Source organism: Ambystoma mexicanum, chromosome 5q, assembly GCF_040938575.1.
Source record: "Ambystoma mexicanum isolate Mex_15411 chromosome 5q, UKY_AmexF1_1, whole genome shotgun sequence".
NCBI lineage: Eukaryota > Metazoa > Chordata > Amphibia > Caudata > Ambystomatidae > Ambystoma > Ambystoma mexicanum.
Genome location: NC_090933.1, coordinates 1123323455 through 1123335958, shown reverse-complemented (window position 1 = coordinate 1123335958; position 12504 = coordinate 1123323455).

Here is a 12504-nt window from a genome sequence, read left to right as displayed (position 1 = left end):
AGGAACTGGAACTGGAACTGGAAAGTTTAGCACTGATTACACACAATGATGCCCGAGCATCTACTGTCACGGGTGCTCTGATCTCGCTGATGCCCTGCACAGGACAGTGTCAAGGCTGCTTTGAAATGTCCCTGGCCCATTCACAGGCTCCGTGCAGCATTAAAGAGAGCGCCCGTCTTCGCATGTGGCGACAATCGAAATATATTTTCCCTGTGAAACTTAGTTTATAACATCAGTGCCCAAAAATATGTATATCATAATTGCTGTGTAAATCACATTTTCATGAAGCCTGCAATCAAAGAAAATCATGAGGCCTATTGACACAGTAGCATTGACCACTTTTATATGAACACCCAAATGCCCAACAATATATGAAACATTTAATTTTGTTAAACATATTTTCATTATGGCGGTAGCCACAATATGCCAACATTGCCTCTGTTAAAATTGCATTTTTGCATTTTTGCTCTGACTATACCGACAACAGATGGTTAGGCCTTTCAGCACAATAATGAGTAATGCACCACCTCAATGAGGCCAACAATATATTTCATCTTTGACATTTTTGAAGTGACTGTGCCAAATGTATGCCAGCTTTGCTCTCTTAAACTCATTTCCATGCTGCCTTTGTGCAAAGCATGTCATGAGGCCAATCAACACAATATGGCAGCACTGTACTATACCATGTTGCCAGCCAAGTTCCAACACAATATGCCCAATATATGCCAGCACTAGCTCTGGAAAAGCATATTTTCATGCTGCCAGTACGCACAAATATTTTGGAATTGCTTTGTTAAAACATTATCATGCTGTTCATGCTGCCACGCTACTGCCCCACCCATCTCTCACTACCCCACTACTTTGCTACACACACACATTCACAACCCACATGTACAACAACATATTTTATTTTAAGAGTATAATCTTTTGCTTGTGGTGTCTCCTCTTTCCCACCATATTGGCTCTCACAGTAGGTGGCAAGCAGCAGCACTCAACAGTGAGGTGTCAGGTATCCCAATTCCCCCCCTGAGTCCCACAGGGGATATGAGGGATAACAAGACTTGCGCGGAGTCAAGGAGGAGAGTCCCAGTCTCCCCCAGTCTCCCTGTTCTGTTGGTGTTGGAGGAGCTGCACGACCAGCTAGTCCTGTTTCTGTGTCTATTGTCAAGGAGTTTAAAAACTCTAATCCCGCGCGGAGCGTGGCATGGAGTCAAGGAGCAGAGTCCCAGTCTCCCCCTCTCTCCCTGTTCTGTTGGTGTTGGAGGAGCTGCACGACCAGCAAGTCCTGTTTCTGTGTCTATTGTCAAGGAGTTTAAAAACTCTAATCTCACGCGGAGCGCGGCACGGAGTCAAGGAGCAGAGTCCCAGTCTCCCCCAGTCTCCCTGTTCTGTTGGTGTTGGAGGAGCTGCACAACCAGAAAGTCCTGTTTCTGTGTCTATTATCAAGGAGTTTAAAAACTCTAATCTAGCGCGGAGCACGGCGCGGAGTCAAGGAGCAGAGTCCCAGTCTGCCCCAGTCCGCCTCAGACCACAATGACTGCAAATACTGGCCACGAGGGGCCCGCGACCCTGAGAAAAACGCTCCAACAACGCTGAATGCAGAACCCATGGACTGCCTTGAAATCTGATACAGTTACCAAAACAGTGAAGGTAAGTGTCTTAAAGCAAAGAACTGTTGTCATTTCTCCCCCTTTGCTTGAGCTTGCCTCTGCCTCTTTTATGCCCAATGACACCTCCACTCTGGAGGACGCCGTCGTAACGGCACTTACAGCAAAGTCAGGACCTTGTGGAGAGGAGCCTTTAGCTTCGCAACAGCCATGCAATTGGGCGGACAACTCGGCGAATGAAACCGACCTGTCCGAAGCCGATGCAGGCACACACTTGAGCAAGGTGATTTCCCTCGATACTACCGCAACTGAGGAAATTGTGGAGGATGTAGGACCAGAGAACAAGCAACAACACTTTAAACCTCTCACACTGAATGACTTATCACTTGTCCCACTAAGATCTCCCCTTCCCTTTCCCACGTTAATCACGTCAAGTGAGAGAGAGAAGCCAATTTCCACCCCTGAAACTGATGATGTGTTTTTTTCCCCTTTCAAATGTACTGATGCAGAGCTAATGGAAGCTTCCCAAGACGAGGATGCAATCACGCTGGACCCCCACATAAATACTCCAACCAAACAAATAATCACTGTAACGATGGTGTTCCCCCATAAAACAGCTCTTACCACTGACTTTGAGTCTAGACTTAAGAAAAAATCGTCCCTTACCGGCCACAGTCCCTGTTCAAGCCTTGCAATCACAGTGCATAAAAAGCCTGATGCAAACGCAAACAAGCCAACGACAACAGATGAGCCTCTCGCCTCTCGACTCCAAAACAACTGTACAGAAAAAAAACTTGTCTGAAGCAATCACCACTCAAAGGAATCCCAGTTTCAAAAAGAGCACAAGGATCAACGAAACAAAGACAATTCATCAGAAACATGGGCCCATTAACTCAAACTGTTTTTTTTTTATAGAAAAGGTACTTCGGCCTCCTTGGCCCAAACAGTCACCGACTTGGAAGTTTCAACGTCGCCTGAACGACGTTCACTAACCGTACCCTCTTACAAACAATGCAGAATTGACTCGGAATTCGATGGGTCTACAGAAGGGTCACTTGGATCCGTCACTGACCTCTGTAACTTATCCACTTATTCTGACGATCAACCTGAGTTTTCCACGGGTTGCGAACAGGCAACCAAAAGTGTTCCAAAAGAAACTCAAAATCAACCAAAAAACATTAAACAGGCTGAACAGGCTAACATGCAGGTGGCAAAACTGAGAGGTTTGCCGGGGCATAAATCGTTAGCGACCTCAAATCTGAACCCAAAACAACCGAGTGTTCAGAAAAACAATTCAACGCACTATATTTCCTGCGTTCATCAAGCTGAAAGGTCCGGTCCAATAAACAGCAAACTGTAGCTACAGAATCTACAGTCGGAGGATAAGGATCTAAACCTGAACCGCAGAAACGTGCTAAAACTTTTCAGCTGCATCCCTTCCCTTCGCACCATTACATCAGACGACATCAAAATAGTCGAATATGCGATGGAGAAAGTACTACTTCACATTGAATCGGCATCAGTGTGCACAACCATTCTGAAGTCTGAGCAAGAACTGCTTGTTTTTGGCTTCGACTTAACTCTTGAACCAATTAACACTTGCTCAAACACGAGTAATTCGGGATCGAGTCCTGCGTTCAACGACACTCATTTGGACAGACGGCGATACGCAAAGCCATGAAAGCTCCTGCCAATCCTGGTCAATCAAATATCAATCCTCAAAGGAGCCTTTCCCACACTTACGACACCTGGAAGAGCAAAGTGAATTCTAAGTCGCCACGACAAGTCACATGTGAACAAACATGTGAATTCCTATCGTGGAACACAAGGGGATTCACACATCTCTTTAACAGGTTCAATGTCTCATTGGAAAATGTTTTCGCTATATTTTCTCTTCAGGAAACTTGGTTAAGCGAGGTTCCTTCAAGGGATGGCTTTGTCATTTTAATGAATCCAGCTATCAAAAGTGGTAGAGGGCGACCGTCATCTGGCCTGTTCACACTAATAAAAATCAATCCCTGGTGGTCAATCGTGAACTCTCGCTGTCCAAACCCCTTTGTACAAATGGTCCTGTTGCGGAGTGGTGATGACAAAAAATGCACAAGGAAAAATATGATAATTATAAACGGATATTAGAATCCCGATAAAATCAGTACCAAGGTTTTCCTATATTCCATTACTTGTTGTATGGATGAGGCTATAACATCGTACTCGAATATCTCTATCATATGCTGTGGTGATTTAAACTGCACCTGGTTAAAATTGACCACAAATTACAGCTCTTTTCTCCTCTACTGATCGATGAGGTAAATTCCAGGGGCCAGAAGTGGAGCTTGGCATTGCAAAACCGAAATTGCCAAATGGTCAATGGTAATGTGAAAGGTGACCAAACACTGTGCGCAACCTGGTCGAACTCAAAATCAAGTTCAAACATTGATTGCTTTTGGGTATCCCGAACCTTCTTTGCCCAAGACTTGAAGCTAGAGGTACGTGGGTCACAATGCGCCAAGACATGCCTTCCCGTTATCAGTGAATGCCGGGGGAAACCGACTTCGGATGAACGACTCTCAGATTTACTCCTTGAGTCAGCAACTCTTCAAACAGAATGAGGGATCGTCGGTTGACTATGCACCACTTTTGGCTAATTTTATCACCGTCAAATCAGCTGACAGGGTCATGGGTATCTCCCATAGGCATCTTTCATCTTCTTTATTAACAAATGCAAAAAGGACGCTGCATCGAGTCATAAGAGCACTGAAAAAGTCAATTCTTACAAGATCTTGTGACACCAATCTTCAAAGTGCAATTCGAACACAACGTCAAACATACAGGAATTGGCTAAAATCTGCAAAAAAACGATCATCGAACAAGACAAAGCAGAACTAATGATGAAACAGTTACTTTCAAAGAACTCACGCGAAATTTGGCCAATTTTAAATGCAGGAAAAACGCGTTACTTATCTTCTTTGTCTAACGAAATCGATGCAACCACATGGGAGACTCACTTTGTGAATATACTCAGTACTCCTTTGAGTGAACCATCAACTGATTTACCACACAATGTGACCCCATGGGATCTGAAAATTCCTCAAGTCGACATTATAACTGCAATACGTGCCTTGAAAATCTTGCACGCTGCCGGTCCAGATATGATATCCAACATGATGCTAAAACAAAATGAAGCGCAATGGTCAGCTTTCTTAGAAGTCTTCTTCTGCTCCCTGTCTTCCTCAAGGACCATCCAGGAATCTTGGCGCAAAGCCATTATCGTGCCTATACACAAGAAAGGCAATTGGGCAGACCCTGACAACTATCGCCCGATTGCCTTGTTGGATACGATAAGAAAGCTGTTTCTTTCATGAACCACCGTATGCGTCCCTTCTGGACTTCGTGGTCCCTGACCCATACGGGACTGAACTCAGCAGTACTCCCAACATGGCCGCTGAACGCGGAATGCTGTTTGCCAGTCTCCGCATTGTACGTTCTACATTCTACAAAGCAGACACGCCCCGCTGCCCTGCGCGTCTCAACGCTACCGCTTACAGTAGTCAGACTTTGCGGCCGGAGTTCGTACAGCGATTACTTCTGATTCCTGGTTCCCGGTCCCCTGAATCTCTTCTTCTTTCATCCATGCCCTTTTTCCTCACATTGCAATTCCTGGATTGCCAGCGCATTCGTCTCTCCGAGTGCGCTCCTCGCCATTTCCAGGACTTTTTCCCAGACATCTGAACGCTTCCTGGAGTCGGGTCAAGAACCGCACGCTGGAACACGAGGATCCACGCACAGGGTTATACAAAACTCGAACAGTGCGAAAGAAGACATCTTCAAAGATCACGAACAAACAATACAGACAAGTGAGAAGGGGGGAAACCTGTGACAGTTCGCCTCTTTCCTATGACAACGACTTGTACAGTGGTCTATGAGTGAAGAGATTTACGACGTCCGTCAAACTGGCTTCACCAAAGGAGTTGGGGTAGAAGTCAACCTACTGATTCTAAACATACTGAAATCAGAAACCCTAAAGGCAAAAAGCAAATTACATCTGGCATTCATTGACCTTCGGGGTGCATTTGACAGCATCAATCGTGTCAAGCTCTGGCAGAAACTGTCAAACTGGAACTGCCCTCAAAATCTGCTGCAACCAATCAAGGCGCTGCACTCTAACACTTCCATTCATATTCGTTTAAATAACCAAGGAGACTTATTGAGGAAAATATCTACCAATAAGGGGGTGAAGCAGGGTTGTCCCCTGGCAGCCGAACTCTTCAAATTGTTCATCTCTGACCTTCCGAAACATTTGGAATCTGTCTGATGCTTCCCGCCTAAGATAAACAACACCGAAATTCGTTGTATAACTTATGCCGATGACCTAATTCTACTAGATCTTAGGCAGATTGGTCTTCAACGTCTCCTAACAAGTCTGCACAAGTATCTCAACAAGAACGATCTCGTACTAAATACAGAAAAAAACAAGATCGTGACCATTGGGGCAGGCGGCACCAAAAAACAAAATGACTTTTTGTGGAAAATGAATGGCATCTCTTTGAGTTCGGTGAACTCCATTCAATACCTAGGAATAACTTTCAACACTTCTATCAACAAACATCATTGGAAGTTGGATCTTGCAAACCGCCTGACTCAATTCAGTATTCAAGCTTCAAAAATAAACAAACAATACGGAAAAATCTCGCTTGAATCAGTACTAATCTTCTACACACAAAAGGTCCTACTCGCCATTACATTTGGATCTGAATCAGGCTGGAATATTGACGCCCAGTTCTGGCAGAAGCTTGAAGGCCTACTTTGGCATCGGGTACTGCACCTACCCTCTTATATCTCAATGGTGTCTCTTCAATATGAATTGTCATTCAATTCAATGCACAGAAGTGTTATGTGGAAATCTCTAATGGTGCTGCGTAAGATGAAGCTGAATCCACTGACTCCGTCATATAAAATATTTGAACCCCGTCTTGGCTGTGGGCGACCGGACCTCCTTGAAGCTTGGCAGTAGATATTGGAAGCAGCTTTAAACAACGCTGATTTAAATCTAGCCGATTTGCTTAGCCAACCTCAATGTGTAAAAAAGAAATTTGACCTATGGTGCTGGATCCAGAACTACGACTTGCTGAAAACGAAGCCTACATTCTTGAGATCAGGAATTGGAGAACACAAACCTAACGTTCAATGTCGCTATTTCGTAACTTGTCCTTCACGTCACCATCGAGTTCAATTTTTGAGGTTGTGTTTGAACGCATTGAATACCTGGGAAATGCAACTTCTGCGACACATTAATGAAGCAAACGGCAACCTGTGCCGTTTTTGCAACCTCCAAATTGAATCAATCAAACATCTAATTACTGGATGCCCTTCGATAACCTCACGTCGGCTGCGCCACTTAGGAGATTTCATTCCTGGTGAACTAGACATCGAGAATTGGTGGTTTTATGTGGTTGCTGGCCACAACATTAGGTTGACTTGTGCAATTGTGAACTTTTTAGACTCTACATCTAACCGAGAAATGATCTCAAGAGGAATTTATAAACTACTGTCAACTCAATGAGAATGTTACAGAACATCCCTTGTAGGACAGAAGCCGCTTCATAAACTGCAAATGCTTTATGGGTAACACGGAAAATATGATGTCCTGCTGTAACAAAAGTTTGGCAACTTGCTAGTTTACTATCAGGTTCGCTGGGCTGAAGTTTCAATAAAATAAATTAATAATAAAAAAAAAACTTGCATGGTACCCAAAGGAACTGGAACTGGAACTGGAAAGTTTAGCACTGATTACACACAATGATGCCCGAGCATCTACTGTCACGGGTGCTCTGATCTCGCTGATGCCCTGCACAGGACAGTGTCAAGGCTGCTTTGAAATGTCCCTGGCCCATTCACAGGCTCCGTGCAGCATTAAAGAGAGCGCCCGTCTTCGCATGTGGCGACAATCGAAATATATTTAGATCCTTTGCTAATGCAAATGCCTTGTTCTGCGACCCTTTGCATTATGGAGCAAGTGAACAATAGATGCCATAATGCAAATGGCGATCAGTCTGGCCGCACCTGGAGGGTCTGACCCAGGGGTGGGCTGGGAAGCAAAAGAGGCCCTGGAAATAATTTTCAAAGTGGCCCCATGTTACACATTTTCAGCAAGCCCAACCCTTTTCCTATGGGAACATTTGAAAATACCACAAAAAAGAGGCCAGGGTGCAGGGGCCCACCGGGAAATCTCCAGAGTTCCCTATGGGCCAGCCCTCCCTTGGTCTGAATCCCATCAAGTGGATCGATTACTTTAGCTCATGTGCAAATTCCAAATCTAAAGTAGGTTTAAGCGCTGCATTCCTTTTTTGAGCAAATAATGCACTCTGTTCACGAGCAGGCAAGTGGTTTACCTTTTATCAATATGAGCTGCCTTTTAGATCACATTATTTCTGCCAGCTGTAACAGGCATGCCTAGTGTGTGGTTGCCCCTCCTGTAGCGCTAAGACCCCACTGATTACAGCGCTATGTACTGTGCATCTATCACCACACAGCTGCTTTCATTTAAAAACTAAATGCATGGTTTGTCATCTTTAATAAAGTAAGTACCAAAAAGTAAAAGGGGTGGCCTTACACAGTCAGGAGAGAGATATTGGGAAGCTGAGCGAAGTGCATATTTGCAATTGGAAGACATTTTCCCGGTGAAATTATAAAACGGCAATGTTGAAGTGAAAAAAGAAATGTGACGGTGAGCTTGAAACACTGCATTAAATCTAGCTATATTTGGAAAACTGAGCATCTGTTTGTAAATTGCCACCTGCAGTATTTAACAACGGTATACTACAAGACATTTACATTGCCAATCGAGAATCACTGCAAGCAGCTCTTAATTTACAAAATGCAGGACCAGGACAAGCAGGCTAGAAATTAAACCGGCGCTACTCCACCTGTGCTTTTTACTGCTCTAACTGAAAAGTGTCAGATAACCTTTTTCCCATTAATAGTTTTCCTGAGATCCGTAATAAGACACTAAATTAAAGTTCTTTAACGGCGAGATGCATGGTTTAAATGCCACAAATATGCATCTGTGTGTATAAAAAGGTGTGGTTGCCCCCTAATGAATAACTTGGGCACTTGTCCACTTAGTGAACCATCACACACATTTATGCATGCTTCCATTCTTATACCTTCTTTATACTGGAATATAAGGGTCAGAGACAGTTGGTTCTTTGTGTCATAAAAAGGCCACAGGTTTATTATATTCACAGCAATCATCCATTTCAATTCTACTATATGATTGTCATCACAGCTAAACACACTTTTGGCAAATCATTATTTTTGTGCGGCAAGCAGACGACTATATCATCAATTCCTCACGTCCCCCTTACTTCCAACCAACTCCACCTTATTTGTAAGGCCAAAGCTCCCCCATCCGCAAAAGTCTTTAATCTGCCTGCCCTTGCAGGAGATCCTGAGCTGGAGGAGTGCCGCTTATGACGGTAAAGCTGAGCTCTCTTACTTTTCTCACGCGCCCTCGCCGCTGGGGCTCAGAGGGGCGCTGACCCCGGGAGGAGCAAAGGCCCCCCCCCCCCCCGATTCTTACCAAGCTCATTTTCTAGTCTTTCCGGTCCAGCCGGTTGCTTACACACTGCCACTCCACAGACGGGTCGATGAGCTTCTTTGGCTCACCCCAATTGCAGAATCAAAATTCCAACAACTTTGTGCAAATATCCAGAAGAACAGCTCCATGCCGGTCTTTGATAAATGCACCCCATCTACTTTGTAATACTCTGGTGAATTCAAGTTGATCAGACCATGCCTGACCTGAGTGAATCCTCTGCCTTTACCAAAAGTAGCCATTGATCCATTTAACTTCCTTCAAGACCTCTAAACTGCTGACTCTTTCATTGGAGTAATCTCTGACCATATAATTTCTGTGTCTCCCAACCGGCAACCCAAATTCAAAGAGATCCCATGATTTCTCTCATCAACATTCCCCTCCCTAGACTTGTGAGATCTTTGCCGCCCAGGTGTCTCAACGTTGACTTCAGGGTAAGGGTACATTTGCAAAAGCTTCTTCACATGGTCTTCCAATTGTCCTCGTTTCATCCCTGGAATTCCCCACCATTCCACCCTGAAATTTCCCATCATTTTTTCCCTTTCGGCTGTCCATCTTGCTTTGGCCCTCATCACAAACGAGTGGCCTATTATCCACACTGTTATTTCAAACCTCACTAATCTCTTAAAACAGTTTGATTTCTATCCCCCTATACACCTAATGGCCTCCGCTGACATGCCTGTCACTGCTGCTGATGTGGGTGCCGAAAAACCCCTCCGTCTTGTGTGCTCTTGTTCTTGCCTTAACCTCTTCAACCTCTGTAGGAGAGTTAATGTCCAACCTGCCTCCAGGCTACATGTTAGGGCCATGTAGACCTTGTTCTTTGTTGACCTCGGGAGCAGGGGATTACTTGAATCAGCAATGTTAAACTACTAGTATACAAGAACAGTAATGCTATCCGAATATAAAATGTGAAACATTTGTTTGATCTGTATTAAAACAGTATGTAAAGAGTGTAATGTTAAATTAAAGAATAATGGAGTATGTTAGTAAATGTATTCAAAAGTAAACCGCATGCACAAGATATGTAAATTAGGAAAGTAAACCTGGCGCGACCCTAGCCCAATGTATTATTAACTTGTAGAGGCTGGACATCATTTTTACAAATTGTATAAATATGTCGATGTCCAGCTAGGAAATTCTGTTCACTGCTCACATTGAACCCTGCTAGTGGTCTCTGTGATGTATTGACGGCCAAATAGCTATTTGCGTACTTTGTTGAATACTGTTCAGTTTTGTAATAAAGATTCTGGGAATCTTTACAAGCCCGCGTCGGTGTATTTTCCTTTGCTTGGTGTAACAGCCGTAATATTGTATTTTTTCTAATTCCACAGATGGTGCCTGAATAGGGACCCTCAAGATTGACTTTGTCTCGTCGAAGGTTGGCTCGGCTATCGGACCGGGATCGGACGGTGACAACAGAAACGGCCACTCTAGACGAGAAGCAAATTCCTCGATGAAACTGCACGATCCGATCCCTGGACGGTGAGCTGTAGCCCGAGACGACGTCTTGACGAGGAACCATATATTTGAGGTGGGTCCTTAGCATTGTCCTTAGTAACCCGATCGGGCCTCCCAGTCCTTTGGTCAGGTGAATCGTGTCCCGATTCTTAATCTAACCCTGACAATATGAATTTGGAGCAGTGTAGTCGCGAGCACAATTATTTAACCAGGTAACACCAGAACTTTGATATGCCTGGGAAATTGTCTGCCTGCTTTAGGGCATTATTCCGCAGCGACAGACAATCTTTGGAAGATAGTCTTCCTGCACCACAGGAGGGGTTGCTGGCATGCACTATGTACTGTAAGAAAGGCTTTGGTAGTATAGCATTTAATGACATTTGGCACCGACAGACCAGACATAATTCTAATCTTCGGTGGCCAACCAATGGTAGTTTTGAAATCCCTCGTATAGAATATTTAGAGTCTGTATTAGTAAAGAAAAAGGCTAGACCTGCAACATTTGACGCATTACACAGTTGAAAAACAGAAGCTTTGCAGCAACAAAAGAGTAGAGAGAAACATATGCGTAGACATATGACAAGTGTCGAAAAGGCACGGTTATATGATCAACATAAACTATTGGAGTCAGTTAGGAACACGGACAGGGTGTTTCAATTAGGCATTCAGAAAATCTACCCTTCAAAAGATTTCCATACGTCAGATGAATTGATTAATAAACTTTTGCATGAATGAAGGCCCGATGCCTCCGCGCCATCTCCGTACGTCCCTCCTCCTGGCGCTTTGCCCCTTCCCATTGTTGTTCCGCCTCCTATAGTTCCTCCGGTCCTCCCTGCTGTTCTTCCTGTTGTTCTTCCAGCCGTCACTCCTTTGCCTGCCCCCTTGCCTTCACCTGTTGATATTCAGCATGTGCCTACTCTTCTTCTTCCAAGTGATTCTGCATCACTTATAGTAGACCAGGGAGCGAGACCAAGGGTTGTGACTCGTCATACTGTGTCCCCAGACAAGAAGAGTGAATTGATTTCTTGGGCGAAACATTGTATGGAGAAGGGTGAACAAGCCGATGTTTTTTCCACACTCGAAAATTTAAAAAGTATTCCTGAGAAAAATGTTTTTATTGAAGGATTAGGAACTCATTTGAGTATAATGTGGAATAGACTAAATGATGTAGATTTCCCACAAGGGTTACGGGATTTGAACGCCTTAGCGTTGTCCAGAGATACTGCGGAGAAGGTATATGAGCATGTTGAGAGGATTACTGAGTATAGGAAGGAGTTGGAAGAGTTACAGAATGAGGAAGCAGATGGTGGTAGTTTAGGTATTATGTACTTACAGAAATGGTTTTCTCCTTGCCGAGAATTAAAAGGAGAGGAAGCGCAAATTTGTATAACGGATGCGATAAGATGGATTTCGGCTATATGTCGATAACTCCAGATGAAGTATATGACACATATAGTCAGTATACATTAGAAATGCAAAAGAAGGTGATACAGGTGATGGTAGAGCACCTGCAGAATGAGTGTGTAAGAAGAAAGATTTGTTGGCCCGCAGAATTGTTGAGTGTTTATAAGAGAGCCTTTTCGATTGATACTTCTTCGACTTCATTAGCGCTTGATTTGGCTCTGTTGCTTAGTAAGCGTTCGGAGCTGCCTACTTCTCAGTTGTCTATGAGAGAGGTCCCTCTGACATTTGTCCCAAAGGTTGAGGTTGCGGCCAATGCTGCACAGGGTATAGTCGCTGTGAACATTCCCGCACGTTATGTATCACAGTTTGTTCACGTCCCGTTTTCAAGACAAGAAGTGAACACCATAAAGCAATCTATTCCCGATATAAGAAAGAATC